The sequence below is a fragment of the Pongo pygmaeus genome, chromosome 3 (genome assembly GCF_028885625.2).
Source record: "Pongo pygmaeus isolate AG05252 chromosome 3, NHGRI_mPonPyg2-v2.0_pri, whole genome shotgun sequence".
Lineage (NCBI taxonomy): Eukaryota > Metazoa > Chordata > Mammalia > Primates > Hominidae > Pongo > Pongo pygmaeus.
Window position 1 is genome coordinate 130,995,917 of NC_072376.2, and position 16,179 is coordinate 131,012,095.

The window sequence follows — 16,179 nt, forward strand, 5'->3', positions numbered from 1 at the left end:
ACAGTCATAAGAACAGTAAGTATCTTATTTTGTAGAAGAAGTTTTTCTGGTTTTGTGTTTTTGTGCAGAGGAGGTAGAAAAAGAAAAGAAAAAGTGAATATCATTTCTGAATCTGCCTACATTCCCTGAAACATTTAGGAATTTATGAATTCATGAATCTTGTCTATTCTCTGAAATCTTGTAGAAGAGCCTGACCTCCTTTGGCTATATCAATATAAGTGACTGAAGGGCAGAGAGTGGTCCTGCTTTTCTTTTTTCAATATTATTGTATACCCAGAGCCATTTAGTAGGTGTTCAATAATTTTTTTGATTATTAAAATGATGAATGCATGGCTGCTCAGAAGACAGGGCAGGCTCTCTCTTGGGTAAGGAGTACATAGAAAAATAAATGTAGGTTCTTAAAATTCTTAAAAGGCACAAGACTTCCAGGGGACACTCTAACTAAAAAATAAATAAAACCAATCTAATACATATTACTTGGCCAAAGAATTCTAGCATCCTGACATTTTTGTGGGCTTCCAGAAGGAGCAATTGGTTCAGTCACATCTGTAACCCCTCTATCACATAGAACAAAAAGGATATATAACTTTCTGACTTTTAAAACACAATTCCAACTAACCCTTTCAGGACATTGGGTTCTAATCGAAGGTCTTGCACTACGAATCCAAATACCCTGATAAAGTTAATAAACAACCAGAATATTTAATTTCTGTATCATCGTTTGTGTCTCTTTCAGTTTCAATGAACAGCAAATGCAGCCCAAGCTGCCTTAAGACAAAAGTGAATGTGGCCAGTCGCGGTGGCTCAAGCCTGTAATCCCAGCACTTTGGGAGGCCGAGGCGGGCGGATCTCGAGGTCAGTAAATCAAGACCATCCTGGCTAACACAGTGAATGTCTCCACCAAAATACAAAAAATTATCCGGGCCTGGTGGCGGGCTCCTGTAGTCCCAGCTACTCGGGAGGCTGAGGCAGGAGAATGGCGGGAACCCGGGAGACGTAGCTTGCAGTGAGCCGAGATCTCGCCACTGCACTCCAGCCTGGGCGACAGAGCGAGACTCCGAATCAAAAAAAAAAAAGTGAATGTATTTGTTTATGAATGAAAAATCCAGAGATAGAACTTATTTCAGCCATAGCTCGATTCCAAGCTCGAAAATCTCCATCTGGGTTTCACTTTTCTCCAACTCTCAGTTCTGCCTTCCTGAGTATCAGCTTTATTTTCAGACTTCTCAGGGAAACAGGAGAAGCTCTAAGCTCACATCTTCATTATGCAAAGTCCAGTAGAAGAGAGTACACTTTCTTAAGAGAGGGAGGAAAAAAAAAGTCCCACAATGGTGGTTTTTATTTGTTTTTCTCTCTGATTGGCCAGACTTGGGTTACATACCCACCCATGCTACCAGGACATAAAGCTATCACTGGCCAGACCTGAGCTGTGGGTCTACCAGCGAGTCAGAGCAGCGGCTGACATCACCTAAAGCAAATGGGCTGCGGGGTGAGATCAAGTGGTTGGATCTTCCAAAATGAACAGGGGTACTGTTTCAACAAGAGTGAGTGTTGGGAAGCAAAACCACAAATGGCCAATACAAAGTATCATTAGTAGACCCCACTTAATACAATTCACATGTTAGTGGAACCAAATGAAATTTTTAAAAATATATATTATTCGATTCAGACTTCTAATCAAACTATAGTTCTGGAGAAGGTAACCTCACACCTTGAATACAAAATATCTCTTCAGTTGCTGGCCTTCCACTTGTCTTCAGGAGCTGGAACACATGGCATTTGAAAAAAACTGGCGAACAGAGGAAACTCTTGCAGACTCGCAGCCGCCCTGGTCCAGTGCCAATGGCAGGAGCGCGACAGGAGGGGACCGCGTGGGTGCGCCCCACCCTTCCAGCGTCGCCTCGGGGACTCGCACCCCTTTCCCTGGCCGCACAAGACGTTTCATCCTTGGCGGCCACCGCCAACCCGCCGGGAGGGGCGGTCGGAACTGGCAGGCCGGGGTGGAACCCCCGGGGTCTCCTTGTCGAGGCCCGGGCAGCCAGATCCGCAGGGCCGGTCCGGGCGGGAGCCCGGCCGATGGAGGCGGCTCCCGTCCTCAGCTCTCGCTCCCTCCCCTTCCCCGGGGCGGGCGCGCGCGGGCCGGGAGCTGGGAGGCGGCGGCGAGGGCGGCGGAGGCGCGGCCGGGCGGGTCCCAGGGCCGCGGTTCTCCAGCGCAGGAGTCCCCAGCGCACCCGCTGCGCTCGCCCCGCAGCCGCAGCCTGAGCGGCCGAAGTCGCCACCAGCTGTGTCCGCGCAGATCCCAGGCGCGGAGGGGAGAGGTCGCCCGCTTGTCGCCCCCGCCGGACGCCGGGCACCGCGTAGCACCCGAGCGCCACCCGGACGCGGGGCCCTGGGGAGCGGCTGAGGCCGAAGACCCGAGGGAAGGAGGAGCCCGCGGACTGCTGCAGCCCCAGGTAATCTCCATGGAGGACGGGGCCGGTCTCCTCGCCCAGAAACCCGATCCGGGCGCCTTGGAATGCGGACTCCAGAGGCGGCACCTCGACCAGACAAGTTTCTCGCGGCCTGGAATGAGGGAGTCCTGAAACCGACACTCGTTTTATTTAACCAGCTTTTTTTCTCCTGTTTTAAATAAGTTTATTTAGACAATGGAAAGAAAAAAACAAACAGCCTCTTGAGTGACTGTGGGTTTGTAAATATAATCCTAAAAGTTTTTCATGGTGTGGTTATTTGCTTGCGCATATTTATTAACCTGTTAAGTCTTCCACTAGTCAGAAAATTGACATATAAAATATTCTTTGAGGAACGTTACAAGTTTGCTGTTGTATTCGGGCATCCTGTTATTCATCAGCTTAGTTAGCATCTGTCTTCCCCCGAAGTGGTACCAAAGCCGGTCCCTTGGCGACAGGTCTTGCATGTGACACTCTTGCCCTCTAGTGCCTCACCAGCTTGGTAGCAGTTTGATGGCTAATATTAATAAGATGTTACATAACATGAGAGTACTGGGCCAGGACTGGTGTTGCTGCCACTTGTAAAGTCAAAAAGCCTGAGCCGATGGTAACGAGTGGTACTGTTTCCATTTCTTTTCCATCTATTGCAACTTTCTCAAGCATTTTCAGCTCTGAAATTTAAATCCAGGTAAGTGTATTTATTTATTTATACTGTGCATTAATGCCTCACTCATAAATGTAGGGGCTTTTAAGAGATAATAACTTTGCTTTCAAATAATGTAAAAATTTCAAGATTGAACAAGTGCTTCATTTTATTCTTGAAGAAGAAATATAGAGTATTTTGATTAAATTAAGTGAAACAAAGGACCGTCTCACTCAGGGATGATTTTAAAGCTTCCCTTTCATAAGATTATGGTACTAAAGAAATGACCTCTTGTAATTGTTTAAGATATTCACCAACTTATAATGATTCTGAAGTAGATTTGTTTAACAGATCACATGTCTGTTGCCCTGACAGAATTTTGTAAGGAATATCAGAGACTTTAAGCTACCTGCCTATCTACACAGTAATGATCCTCAAAAGGCTTTCTATTTGATGCAGTTTATAGACATTATTTAAAACTATACAATTAATAAAATTAAATGGAAATGGAAAGAATCGATCTAGGTATCAAATATGGAAATTTTGAATTTAAAGAAAATAGGTATATCTTCTATTTAATATATCCATTTTGTGGGGGCAGGTAAAAGCAAAGTTACATCTTTAAGGGGTTTACTCAGATCCTTTTTCAAATAGCTTTTCTAATAGCTGGATACTGTCTAAGCATCAGAGTTATTTAATGTTGAAAATGTATTAGTATCTATATTCTTTATAAACATTGAAATATAGCAACATATGTAATCTGGAAGAGTTTAGAAGAAAACACTTCTAGACAATGCAAACAGCTACATTCTTAATACATTTGTATTAAATTAAAATACAAATCAAATATTGAGATGTGTGCAACAACTGACCTGGGACACACTCTTTTTTTTTTTTTTTTTTTGCCCTTAGAAAATATCATGTTATCAACTACTGAGCAATGCTGTTCACCACCAGAGAGCAGGATGATATGGCAGAGAAACTCTAGAATATCCGATATTCAGCTGAAGGGAATTTTTTTCCTTTTTCTTCATCCATAGCTTCCTATCAATATTATACTTAAGATGCAGATTTCAAATATACATTTGAAGGAGGCTCCTTTTTAAAATAGTACTGAACATATAAAGAGGCTTGCCTAAGATAAGCTCTTTTTTTTTTCTTTCTCTGGTTAACAAAGTATCTACCATTTCTAATTTTGTTATCATTTTTCTTTTTCATCTTGATGGTAAAACAGAAGATTTGTTTCTTTGTGTAAATAATGTTAATTTTGAGCTTGTCACATGAGTTAATTTTCTTCATAGTCTTTAAAATGAAGAATTCTCACATTACTAAAATGTTTTAGATAAAATAAAACTTTTATCTCTTTCTGGAGATATTTGTTATAGTTTAGTTTGGTGGAGTTATATATACCCTCTTTTTAAATTAATTTTCTTGAGAAAAGCGTTATTTCTGAACATTGCAGCAAATATTAGAGTAATTTTTGTTGTGACTGAAAAGTTTGTTAAAAAATATATAGTAAAAGAGATAATCAGGCATTGGAGATGCTTTTTCTAAACCGTATATTCTGCTAAAGAAGTTATTATAAGCTAAAATGTAAATATGTAATTGTCTACCTGTCATTTCAAAATTTTAAAACTGTAAAGAAATTACAATTTTTTTTCTTTTAATCTTGGGACTCTGATTATATGACTTCCTTGAAACCTGGTTGAGTTTCAGCTGCTTTTTGGTGATTAGAGCCTTAAATGTGCATTTGTTAAGATACAAAATATATTTTTTAAAACTATATATAAATACTTTGTGATTTATATACACTATAAAATCAGGGAAATTGAATTAAGGATAAAAACACTATTCTCAACTAAATGAATGCCTTGAATTTCTAATTGCTTAACAGTTCTGACAGTAAGGAAAAACAGTAGAAGTTTACTTTCCCTGTGCTATGTCTATTATAAATGAGCATTCACACTGAAATGCATGAACTCTGAACACCTGTCCAGATTAGGAATGCTGCCAGGCCACAAAAGTAACGACCTACATTATAAAGATAATTAGTCTGAACAATGCTCAAAACTATTTTATGACTGAAGTTTCTCTTAGAATAGTAAAGGGGTGATTTTAATATTTCTTGGTTTGTCTGTTTGTTTGTTTATATTAAAAAACTATACTCTTAGATACCTAGATATCACAATGAGTGATTTATTCTCTCATGTTACTCTAAACATTTTCATCGATTTCATGTAAGTTACAGGACAAGAAAAAAGGTAGTCAGGACCTACTACAATTAATTAATGTCTATAATAAATTATTTCCCCAAATCTTCTACAAATTACTGAGGGCTATAATTCTTGATTACCTGTTGCCAAATAAGAGCCTAAAAATCAATTATTGCAGTCCTATCCTAAAACCTTTAAGCATCTCAATGATGGCTATCCATTTTACATATATTTCATTGCTGAATGTTTTTGTTTCATTAAAATATTTGAAAATAACATGAAAGTAGACCTAAATTCTAGGCCTGGCTCTGCCAAGAGAGGAGTGGCCTTGAACAGCTCCCTTGCTGGCTCTGGAGCTTGGTTTCTTCACCTGAAAAATGAGGATTCCAGAGACCCTTTTTTATCCTGTTTGTTCAACATTTTAGAAATTGATCTGGAGGACAGGATGAAGACAGATGAGAAAACATCAGTGAATAATACAAAGTTTAACTTGGTAATAAGTACTATTGTCTAGATTTTTGCTAGTAGAGATGTTACAGTTTATACTCATAGAATGGTTACCTTGTACCAGGCACTATTCTACTTTACATATTAATTTTTAGCTTATATAATCTTCACAAAGATTATTTAAGGTAAATAGTATTCCTGTTTCACAAATGAGGAAATTGAGGCACTGAGAGGTTACCTACCTGCCTAAGATCACATCCCTGGCAAGTGGTGAAGCTGGTATTCAGTTTGAGTCTGGCTCCAGCACACATTCCTTTAACCATTATACTACATTGTCTCTCTATAGGTTTCAAATATTTGTTCTTGATATGCCTCTTGATGGAACAGAGGCAATCCATATACCACTCCAACAATTTCCACCACTTCCCTTACATATGAAATACTCATTCATTCACCCAGGAGGTATTTACTAAGCATCTACTTTTGCGCCAGGCACAAAGTGGACAATTAAATGTGGCGCCTTCCCTAGCTAAGTATATACAGTCTAGTTCAGGTGATTTCTTTCTCCTCTTTTGCTACTGCTGTTAGGTGGAGTCTCACTTGTTCTAAAATGTGCCCAAGGTAACAGAAGAATAATTTACCTGACTCCTTTATTGATGTGTCCATACAATAGAGAGTAATAGAACCTTCAACCTCCTCAAGACTCCCTATATCAAATTTTTTCATTATTTGTTTCTACTCTTTTTGCATCATCTTCTCTCTGCAGATTGGCTGTCTTTCCTTATCTGGTTCATGTAACCTGCCCTAAAACATAGCCAACACTGATCTTGTCTTTCCTTATCTGGTTCATGTAACCTGCCCTAAAACATAGCCAACACTGATCTGTAACTTTACATCTAACGGTCCAGGCAACCAATGAGAGGCCAGGTTAACACTCTCTTGTTCCCATGAGTCTAATGAAGGACAAAGAAAAGGTTTGGATTAGACCCTAAAAGCTGCATTGTCAGTACTCACATATGTCATATGTGAGCATGTGTGACAGAATATGTCAGCGTATTTTGATGCATGCATTCTGGTCCAATCTTAGAGGGTAAAGGCAGACATTTTCCCCCTTAAGTCATATAGGGCAGAATAAACAGCAAACAGCATTGGGGTAGTTTTCTTCTCTTGCATCACTGGATGGCATAACACTGAGGGAGGTGAATAAAACATATTCTTCTCTTCATAATTTCTAATACAAAGATGGAGGGAGAATGATAATAGAAAGTCATTTTCCATTTAATGTACCAAACAAAGCTAATGCCCTCAAGTGCAGCTTTTCTGCCATCCATCTTTTAAAAATTGCAGTTCTAGAGACAGAGTGTATTCTTGGTCATACTCCATGTAAATCAGCTTCTTACTTGCCTACCACAGCAGGGTTTAATTAACATGACACAATTTCACACATTCTCTCCCAAAGAAAAGCTTGCCCTTGTCAATTTTTAATATTATTACTAAATTACTTTTAGCAAATCCATATAACATATTTGAGGCCTCCCACTGTATTTTTCAACATTATAAAACATAGTTTTATAGTTCATTCCTTTTTCAGAAAAAGGAATATTGTCAGGATCTTTTAAATATCTTTCATTTATGTTAGAACCTGAAGCTCTTTAGTTATTAATACTCATTTTCCAGATGGTAATCTTTTTTTCACTTTTCTTGTACTGCCAACTTTAACATGATTCTATTTCATTTAGAATTGATTTTTACTTTGGGATGATGGTGGGTGTTAGTGGAAGAGAAAAGATAGGTTACATTGACAAGCAGGCACTTCCCCTTGCAGATATTGCAATACTTTGCAAAATATATGTTTGTATATACTGAGTTCTTTCACTATGTTATGGACTTGTCTGTGATTCCAAAAACTAATTGCTTGCTCTGCCTTTTGTTAATGGTAAATAATTAATGGCTAATATTTGCTTGGTGGAGTCTTTTTAAAAACAGATGCATTGCAAAGCAACTCTATTCATGCTGAATTCTGAAAAATCTCAATGGAAAAAATAAGTAGTTGAGTAAATTTCAGTGAAAAGCACATTCTGGATATGCCTGATTTATGGTGCTGATCAAGGTGGTCACTGCTATTCACAATGTTTATATTATCGCCTTGACTGTTTGAGGCCAGTGTGACTGATGAAGATAGCCGTTCACGGAAGATGGTTTGACTTAAATACTGCCCTAGTTTGTGAGTACCAGCTGCTATTTGTAAAATTTAGTAGAGGCCTTTTTTCACTCATTCAGCAAATATTCAATGGGCTATTCTCACTTCAAGCACTCTATTAGACATTAAAAATATAGAAGTGAACAGGACAAGTACTTACAGATGCTTCCAAGCTATGGAGAAAAATTGCATAACTAATTATAACAGAAAATCACATAACTAATTATAACTTTGGAACATACTACAGAGGTAAAGTAGAGAGTGATGTGAGAATGTGTAACAGGGAGGCCTGACAGATAAGGGGGATCAGGGATGACTTTTCTGAGGCAGGGATATTTATACTTAGAACCATAGGATTTGGAAGATGAAACCAGATGGGGAAGTGGAGAAAAAACTTTCAGACAAAGGTAACAGCATGTGGAAAGACCCTGAGACAGAAAAGAGATTATCTCTTTTGGGAACTGAAAGAGGACCCACTTGCCTGGAACTTAGAAGGGAGAGCATCATCTAACCAGGCCTGAGAGATAAAAGTGGGAAGCATACCACACAGGGTCTTGTGGGACATGTACAAGAATATGAATTTTAACCAGCAAGTAAAATAAGTAATCATTGACAGGATCTCAGCTGCAAAGAAGTAACAGAGTTCCACTTTGATGCTGCATTGAGAAAATGGTAGAAGAAGCCAAGAACATTTGTGGTAAGATTAGTTGCTGCAAGTAAAAGAAGGTGTTAAGGATGCATATAGGTGATTGTTGGACCATGAGGATGGTTTTAGCAGAAAGATCATAAATTCAGTTTTAGACAGGTTAAGTTTGTTTGTGACATGATTCTGGTGGAGCCAAATAGTGTCTGGAATATAATAAGAAAGGGCACAGTTGATGTGAGTTGTTGTTGCTATTGTATCAAGTTGATAGTTCCATATAAAATTCTAGAGCTTAGAGGAAGGAGGTCTGAGTTACGAATGAACATTCAGAATTTACTAGAGTGTAGATGGTAATGAAAACCAAGAAGTATATGAGCTCATCTAAGGAAAGGGGGAGGGGTGAAAAGAAGCCCAAGGACATGGTGCTGGTTATGCCTCTGATTGAGCCTCTTTCTTTGTTCTAAGATCCATCCGACTTTAGATCTCTGCACTAAGGGTGGGCTTATGTGCTTCCCACAGCTCTGCTTAAGCTAAGATGCTCGTAGCTATCCCTTTATGAACCCTTAGTGTACTTTCATTGGTCATCTTCGGGATATTTCCCTCATTTCCTGTGTTATTTCTATTATCATCATCATAGCAGATAAATTTTGTTTGTTCATTGTATGTGCCAAACACTATTATAAGAGTTTGGTTTTTGTTTTTGCTTTTGAGACAGGATTTTACTCTGTCACCCAGGCTGGAGGGCAGTGGTGTGATCATGGCTCACTGCAGCCTCCACCTCCCAGGCTCAAGCGATCCAACCACTTCAGCCTCCCAAGTAGCTGGGACCATCTGCCACCATGTCCAACTAATTTTTATATATATGTGTGTGTGTATATATATGTATGTATATATATATATATAAAATAATTTTTATATTTTTTGTAGAGATGGGGTTTCGCTGTGTTGCCCAGGCTGGTCTCTACCCCTGAGCTCAAGTGATCTGCCCACCTCAGCCTCCCCTCATGCTAGGATTATAGGGGTGAGCCACTGCACCCAGCCTCTAAGAGCCTTAACCCTCATTAAAATCCCCTTAGGAGATATCATAGTAGCCCATTTTCTTATAAGGAAACTGCAGCATCTAAAGATAATAGCTGCCCAATATGCATTTCCTACTTGTTCCTAGCATGGAAGGAACGTGTTGCAGTTATCTTCCCAGGTGTATGGTATCTTTGATGCAGGCTGTTGGAGTTCATATTTCAGTTCTGCCTCTACTAGCTGTGACATCATGGGCAGGTTACTTCACCTCTAAAGGGTCCAACACAATTTCAATACATATGTAAATGTTTATTAATATTTGCTGCATTACTATTGTTATTCTATATCTTCCCATATCATATTATTTCCTTCAGGGTGCCTCATAGGAAATCTTGATGATGTGTTGACATTTATAACTGATCCAACCTTGTAACTTTCTTGAACCTAACTATTTCAGAATGCCTGTCTAAGTGATTTGTTGATTTTCAAAATTTAAAATACAGTTCCTTGATCATTCAGCATAGTCCTCATCATAGGTTGAATACGGAGCAGAATTCAACCACAACTGTCAGTTCTGTACTGCTGATCAAGACAGTTGTGTCCGTGGGAACTCTCTGACATGCAGGCTAGTGTGCTTGTTCTGTACTTATTCAGAGTACCCTACTGACCATGCAAAAGTCTTCAATTTTCTATGTGATTTTGTGAAAGCATTCAAGAACATATTCATCACTGTACTGAAATGTTTACATGTTGATCTTGTTGGCCTTTAAAAGTGTTTTCATCTCATTTCTTTTTGAAAAATTTGAAAAATTACTGGGGAAAAACATGAGCCCTATGCCCTTGGAAATTTCAGTCTAACAAGGAAGACAGACATTAGACAAATAATATTGTTAATAATATTTCATAAGAGTTATGATAAAGTCTCCAAACGGAGCCTGGTCTAAAGGGGAAGAATAGAGTTGGTCAGCAAAGGCTTTCCTGAGGAATTGGGTTTTTGTAGCACATTCAGACGTGCCTGTAACCTGTCAATTCCAAAGATTTTCTTGACTGTTTTTATTTGTCTACATCCAACTATGTTATATAACATTGTGATTTTCTTATCTAATCATCTATAACTTAGTCCATCTATCTATTTGAATCTGAAGTGTGCATCACTGAGTCAAGCCAATTTCCCCTCTTAGTTTTATGTTCCTATTATACTGGCATCTTTATCTTCTAGTCCCCAAGCCTGCTACCTCCCCCAACCATAATTTAACAGTAAGCATGTTTTTTTCTTCTTTCTTCCCAAATATCTCTCATTTCCATTCTCTCTCAAAACCACCTTAGTCTGGACCTATACCACCTCACACATGGATTACAGCAGCAGCCCCTTAGCTGGGACTGTCTTGACTCTGCCTACTTCTTCACTCTGCACAGTGTGGCATGTTCTCTCTCTGTTCATATTACTGCTGTTCATCATTCTGGGTGTCACTACTACACTAATCATCTGTAAACACTGTCTTTATCAAATCCCTCTGTTCAAATGCACCCAATGCTCTTTATTTTCAAGTTCATACCCTTGTACTTCACAATCACTTTCAAGGACATTCATTAATCTGCACCAATCTTTTAATCAAATATTATTTCCATTTTCAACCCCAAACATAATATCCTATATTTTAGTTAATTTCACTGTGAGCTAAGCACATTGTAACCATTTCATTTCTTCAACCTTGCCAGGGAGTTTTGCCTGACATGTTGTCCCCATCCTCATATCCAAACCCAGTGCATCATGGCATGTCACTTTCAAGCACCATGTCTCTTAGAAACTGCCACTGACTTTACTAAGCTTCACTAATCTCTCTCTCTCTGTCTCTCTCTCTCTTCTGAAATCTGTAACAGATAGTCTATACTGCATAAATCACTGTTTATTATGTACAACATACTGTTGGCTGCTGTTTCACAAGTCTCATTTCCCTTAATAGAGTCCATTATCCAGGGGAAAGGATTATTCCTAATATCCTAACATACTTCCGTGGTGTCCACAGTATTTACTATAGCACTAATTCCAGAGTAGGTGTTCAGTAAATACCTGATCACTAATTGCATAATGATAAGTGTTTCTGGTGGGTGAAGGTTTTATCTACCATAGATATTATGATATTAAATTTATCCCATGTTGGGATGCTGTGATTACATTAACTTAACATTGAATGTAATAGTTATTTGTAACTTCAAAAGATAAGTCAAAGCATTAGAATAAAGTAAAAGTGTCAAATTAACCTACAGGCATAAGATGCCATTGTATTCCATTAATTCCACAAAAAGTCATTGCTCCTGGCACAAGTGGTGCAATGACAGGCAAAAGAAAGGTACTATCTCTACCCTCTTGGAGCTTCCAGGCATACAGACAGTCTGACTTTAAACAGAATTTTAATTACGGCAATAAGTACAAAGGAGATGCTCTTTTCACAAAGCCCATGTATACCCACTGGTCTTACCAAGTTTGGAAAGTCAGAGAAGGCACCACAGGTCAATTGTGGCGAGGAGCTTAATTTTCCATATTCATCCATCTGCATGATGCCTCACAAGTGAAGGGCTCAGGTGAAGTCTGTACCTTTGCCTTTGCCTACTGCTACAGTGCCACCTTCCACAGGAGGAGTGACAGCAACAGGTCAGTCCATCCTGAAGTTTTCAGAGCTAACAGAAACATGGAAGAGAATGGGAAGTAGCTGTCCTTGGATGAGTTTGTAGTATGAATTGAAAGCTCTGAGAATCTGCACCAGAGACTGAAGTTGGCATGGCAAAGTGAGATGTGCAATTGAAAAAGGTTTGCAGAAAACAGGAGAATTTTAATGTATGCATTTAAATATGTTAGACCAGTTCCTCAGGGACACGCACTGGAATTTTTTCTTTAGCTTCAGAAGGAAACTTGAAGAGTTTAATGGAAAAGAAATGTCCTTCAGCATTTTATAATGGCTTACAGAGAAGGTAACTTTGATAGATTCCTAATATCGGTCCTAAGTAGTGAGAGCAAATACTCCTCACCACTCTGCCTCATCACAGATAAGAATTGTATAAGTTACATGCCTTTCACTTTTGACAAAGGGGACAAATTGTAAAATGCTGCTATCTAAAATGGAAAATGTAGCAATACATTTTATATCTAGTCAAAAACACTTCACAGGTAAAATTGAAACATAGAAATGGGAAGATAGGAGATTTTTTATTCTGCTGTTATGCTCCAGAATATTATCATCATAAGCACGTACATAACTGTAAAAGTGCAATTACTTATCAAAATGAAATAACTATAATTACAATGAAAACTCTGTTGTCCAGGTAAATTTTTATTTCTTTAAATATCATCTGTATCTATACCAGAGCATTTAAAAGAGACGTCACATGGCATGCCAAGTTCTCGTCCCCCTTTCTCTGCAGTGTTTGTGAGATTTGTCCCTTCCCTACAATTCTCCCTCACCTATGATGATTTACAGTTTATGACTGCATTGTGAGAAATGAGACTGCACTGGCCTGCCAGATCAACTCTGTAAGATTGCTCTATGATATTCTCCATGTTATTAATTCTTGTCCCAGAAAAATCTGTTATGTTATCCCCCAATTAAGAAAGTTGTGTGTCTCTAACAGAATATCACAGACTGGATAATTTATAAACATTAACAATTTATATGGCTCACAGTTCTGGAGATTTGGAAGTCTGAGAGCATGGTGCTGGCATCTGGTGAGGGCCTTCTTACTGTGTCATCTCATGGTGGAAGGTTGAAGGGCAAGACAGCATGCACAAAGGGGCAAGAGAACAAGAGCCAGCCAAACTTGCTTTTATGACACGCTTGAGATAAGTAACCTGCTCCCAAGATAATGACATTTATCTATTCATGAAGGCAGACCCCTCATGACCTACTCACTTCTTCTTAGGCCCCACCTCCCAATGCTGTTGCATTGGAAATTAAATTTCCAGCACACAAACTTTGGGAGACACATACAAACCATAAGATCTCCCTGCAATCTTTCACAACCTCTGTACTCTCAAGTCTTACCATAATCTGGGTTACCCATAGATAGTCAAATTTATTTTTCAAGTATTTCTCACTCTTTCCTCCCACTCGTTATTCACAATCCTTACCCAGTATTGTGCTCATTCCTGCCTCTGTAACATTCCCTCTATCTCAAATGTCTCTTCAAATTACTCCCATCCTTCAAGGCTCTACCCAAATCCTACTCCACAGTACAGCCTCACCACCCCCTGGAGCATTCCACAGAATCCCCCACTTGCCATGGTCTCTTTCTTCTCTCATCCTGTTACAGTCATTGTCTGTAATCCTCAACCCTCACATTATTATCATTCTTGTCACTATCTCTGCTTTATAATTTAGAACGTTTTAAATAAATTCAGTCTGCTGAACATTTATATTTTAAATAGCATGAGAGCTACCCCATAAATATTTGAATGCATGACATATATACCCTAAATATTTTAATGAATGAACTACAATATATAATTTAAAAGATAAATAACACATTTATCCTATAAATAGAATATCCTATAAATATCCTGCAATTCTATTCTAGAATATTATATTATTTGTAAAGATAAACATATTGTTCAAAATATTGTTCATTGTTTATGTCATAGAATTTTGGAAGCAGAATGTTTCATGATCATTTATTCTAACTTCATCATTTTAGTTGGTACAGGGGCCCAAATGACACAATAAATAAGAAGCAGATGTGCAGATGTGCGATAGACTCTAATCTTATGACAAACACTAAATACAGTATTTTTCACCTGTGCTTGTTGTTGTACCAGCTAGCTTTTAGCCTGCCTTATGTACAATCCCAAGACCTGTCTTAATTTTTTTATGTTCCATTATAATTTCTTGCAAAGTTCCAGGACCATAAAACTCTAATAAGGTTTTGCTCTAAGAAGCACCCAGGAATTCCAGAGGGGAAAGGCAAGATGGCCAACTAGATGCAGCAAAGAAGTGCTACTCCCACAGAGAAAAACCAAGGGTTTGAGTAAATCAACATAATTTGAACAGATCTCTAGAGAGAAAATGCTTAAAGTAGATGGAGATGCAATGCAGATGCTGAGGCTGAGAAGGGAGAAGGCAGGCACAGGGTACTGGAATGCGGGGACTAGTCCCTGGCCCTGAACAGCTCCGGGGGAATAGGTTCATGATGGCACTGTGGGACTGCCCACCCTCACCATGGGCCTATGGGATCCTGGCTTAGAGGGCCCCGCATCCCCCATGGACACTTGATCTGACAAGGGGATCTGATTGGAGAGTAGACAAAGACAGAGCTTCATCCAGAATGGAACAGGAGCCTTTGTACATGGTGCAGCTCTGGCAGAACATGGTAATAGGCGTCCATAACCCAGGTCTCCCCATCTCCCTCCAAAAAGCTCTAGCCACAGCTGACCACTGGGCCAGAAGAAAGTAGAGCTGACTTCCCTGTGGAACTGGATCATGTCTGTTCTGCAGGCCTTCCAGCCTGCCAGCCCCTCTCAGGGCCACACCCTAGCAGCCCTCCAGGAACATGTGCACAGTACAGCCTCTGCTGCCCAGCCTGGGTGCCTTGCTCCACCTGATTATGTTCCTCGTGGCTTGGGAGCACTTTGGATTCCTCAGAGCACCCAGAATCCAATTCCAAGTGCCTGAAGGATGGAGCCCCAATCCCATCCAAGTGCCCGAGGGCTGCAGCAGCCAGCTCAGGAATGCCAAGCCAAGTTCTGTGGCTGGCACTCAATTAGGAGAGGAGCTCACACTCTCAAAGCACTGAGAGAGGTGAGATGCCCATTCATGGGCTGGAGTAGGGGGGCATGCCTCCCTCCACAGGACTCGCCACGAAAGGTTGTCTCCCATCTACCTGCTGCAACTTTGGGCCAGGGAGCCCTGCAGCCCATACCACCTAACAAAAGAAATGCAGACACACTGTCAGTGATCAGAGGGGCTCCCCCAAGGTCCAAGAGTGGACATGGTGAGGAGGTCACCTCTCTCCCTGCCCACTGCAGAGCACGGCTGCAAATGTGAGAAATACAGAGGAGCCATGCAGCTAGATAAGAGGCTATCTACTGCCCATTACTCTTCAGCATCATCTACTGGATCCCAGCCCAAACTAAAACGCCAAAAATATTTTGCTACTATACACCCCTGTGAAACCAAGGGCAAGAATTCAGCCACAAATAAAAGCCCTATAGAGAGGCTTGGGCATGTGAAAACATCCAGAAACAAATCCAACTGAAGTACTCAAATTACATCATTGTTAAAGAAACACTGGACTTCTTAGATGCGAAAGAATCATGGTAAGAACTCTGGCAATGTAAAAAGTCAGAGTGTCTCCTCATCTCCAAATGAATCCACTAGCTCCCCAGCAGTGGTTCTCAACCAGTGTGAAATGACTGAAAGGACAGACATATTATTTAGAATCTGGATGGCAAGAAAGTTTGAGATTCAGAAGAAAATTGAAACCCAATTCAAGGAATTTATTTATACTATCCAAGAGATGAAATATGAAATATACATTTTAAAAATGAACTAAACTGAACTACTAGAGCTGAAAAATTCAGT

General features: G+C 39.7%; 1 protein-coding gene across 3 annotated transcripts in view; it reads left to right on the forward strand.

Annotated features, from left to right (window-relative positions):
- Positions 1-2,891: 2,891 nt before the first annotated feature.
- LOC129035728 (bifunctional heparan sulfate N-deacetylase/N-sulfotransferase 3) overlaps positions 2,892-16,179 on the forward strand; it is a 224,059-nt gene continuing 210,771 nt past the window's right edge. For all 3 annotated transcript variants that reach the window (XM_063664056.1, XM_054486497.2, XM_063664055.1), the window contains exon 1: positions 2,892-3,135. The gene's annotated coding sequence lies outside the window, so the exon portion shown is untranslated. The remainder of the gene's footprint in view (positions 3,136-16,179) is intronic.